This window comes from Cydia amplana, chromosome 6 (assembly GCF_948474715.1).
Source record: "Cydia amplana chromosome 6, ilCydAmpl1.1, whole genome shotgun sequence".
NCBI lineage: Eukaryota > Metazoa > Arthropoda > Insecta > Lepidoptera > Tortricidae > Cydia > Cydia amplana.
In genome coordinates this window covers 10,027,443-10,029,798 of record NC_086074.1, presented here as the reverse complement: position 1 = coordinate 10,029,798, position 2,356 = coordinate 10,027,443, and the positions used below count along the sequence as shown (strand labels likewise).

At 41.9% G+C, this 2,356-nt stretch overlaps 1 pseudogene; it reads right to left on the bottom strand.

Moving 5' to 3' along the window:
* Nucleotides 1-705: 705 nt before the first annotated feature.
* On the bottom strand, nucleotides 706-1,867 carry LOC134649142 (uncharacterized; annotated as a pseudogene).
* Nucleotides 1,868-2,356: the final 489 nt, after the last annotated feature.

Below are 2,356 nucleotides of genomic sequence, written 5' to 3'. Positions count from 1 at the left end.
TTTTGATTTGGAGGTCTTCGTGATTTGGTCTGAATTTGAAAGATCGTCAATTGAGTTAGAGTTGATTTGGGATGTTTCCATAGAGTTATTTTCGGAGTTCGAATTATTAGAGGTAAAAGGCGCCGCGTTTATTTCTGGAGTTTCGTTTGTATTCGAAGTTTGTTGCAATAAAGATTTAGTGGATTTTGAAAGAGATTCTGTTACATTGATGAATTGAGTTAGCAAGAGGTCGATAGATTTGTGAAGTTCCAATACTTGATTTTGTAACGTCATAGATTTAGGAGATTCTGGAATTTGATTTAGTGGTTTAGTGGCTTTAGGAGGTTCTGATATTTGATTTTGTAACGTCATAGATTTCGAAGATTCTGGAACTTGATTTAGTGATTTAGTGGATTTAGGAGGTTCTGATGTTTGATTTTGTAACGTCATAGATTTAGGAGATTCTGGAACTTGATTTAGTGATTTAGTGGATTTAGGAGGTTCTGATATTTGATTTTGTAGCGTCATAGATTTAGGAGATTCTGGAACTTGATTTAGTGATTTAGTAGATTTAGGAGTTTCTGATATTTGATTTTTTGTGACGTTAGGTTGTTCTAGAGTTTGTGTGGATGCGTCGCGCAAGTGTCTCCGATAGACTGGGTTTGTTTGCGGTCGCGTAATTTCGCAATGCGAAGTACATATTTGGAACAACCTTAAATTGTGTGCCTACTGAAGTTGTAGATTTTGCATGGCCGCCTGAACCTCCGGGGCTACGTCTTGGCTCGACATATGTGTCAGGGCATTCGGGAAAAATAGCGTAGCGGTTCCCGAGTACGAGCCCATGTTCTCGGCCGCCTGTGAGTTTAAATTATTGATACGAACTGGGGCAGTAGGACGCTCTACCTGTTGATTTTTGATATTGTTATTATAAGCTCTTTTCCTGCATTCAGAGATAATATGACCTGGTTATTTGCAATAATTGCAGGTTTTGGTTTGTCTTGTCGTGTTGAATTGTGTACTCGTTGGAAGGGGTGATGTTTGATTAACTGGCATCGGTCGACGCGTGATGTTGCTGTAAGCTGGGGCTCTGTTGCTTTTAAATAGCATCTGTCGCGCTTGGTTCATATTTTGGATTTTCTCTTCCTGGATTGCAAAGGTCCCGGCTTCAGAGAGGGTTGTAAAACCTTTTGTCCTTAACATAGAGCCCAGATTAGAGCTGACACCGTTCACAAAGACACTGAGGGCGGTTTCTTCGGTGCTACTTTTCCGACCTACCAATGATAAATCTGAGATTTCGGCGGTTAATTTATCCAAGATCTTGTTACGACACAAATCAACTCTATGGAAGTAATCTGTAACGGATTCATTCGGTTTTTGAAATAGCGATTGTAATTCTAGATTTAGATGCGTCAACGTTTTTGTTTGTGAGAATTTTTGTATTAAAAAGGTTTTAAGTTCCGACCAATTTATAGTGTGTCAAAGGTCTGTTTGATTTCAAACATAGACGGACAGAATCATATTATCTTTGTCTAACACTAGTACTAGCACTCAAAAGAAAAGGATGAGTATAGTTTTTTATGTTCCTATTTACTGACAAGATTTGGTTGACCCAGTATAGGTATCTTTTCGCAAAAACATCTGACGAGTTATGTCCCGAGATTTTATTTAAGGCATATGTGAGTATTACAGGTTGCTGAGAAGTGTTAGCTAATTCGAACGCAGAGTCGCATGAACGTACGAATCTATAAACCTGTGCGGGGTGCGCTGTGTCAAATTCGGGTATCAACCTCAAGAGGGTGTTTAAAGGGATTTCATCTGATTTAGCTTCATTTGAGGTAGTGGGGCTTACTTCTGATTTTATTGCGTCTTTGATTGCTTGCGCGGCCATATTTTCCAGAGACCTAGAATCCGCGCTCGCGCTTGACAGGCTGCTTAAGTGTGCGAAAGGGAAGCCATCACGTATATGAACATCCCATGAGTGCGAAAGAGTCAGACTACCAATGAGAAAACGTAACCACTTTTGAGTTTGACGACGGCCGCTGACGGCCAAGAGCGTATCACGGTAATTTTCAAATTGAAAAATATACACGGATTAGGACGAAAAGTATTAAATAAAGTAATTCAGTGAAGATGGTGTCTTGTAGTGTGCCGGGTTGCAGTGTCACAGGGCCAAATAATCCAAGCAAATTGGGGTGTAGGAGGGGGTAGGCACGCTCAGGTTTGCGACGCTGAGCTACAGGTCTACTCACTCAAGTCCTTCATACACGTCCCCGTCGACCCTGGATCTGCCGCCGCGGATCAGGGTCGAACCCGCCCGGGGTTCACTGCTGGGTGGGTCGTACACCCCGGAAATGCTAGTGGTCGCGACGGGCGTCGC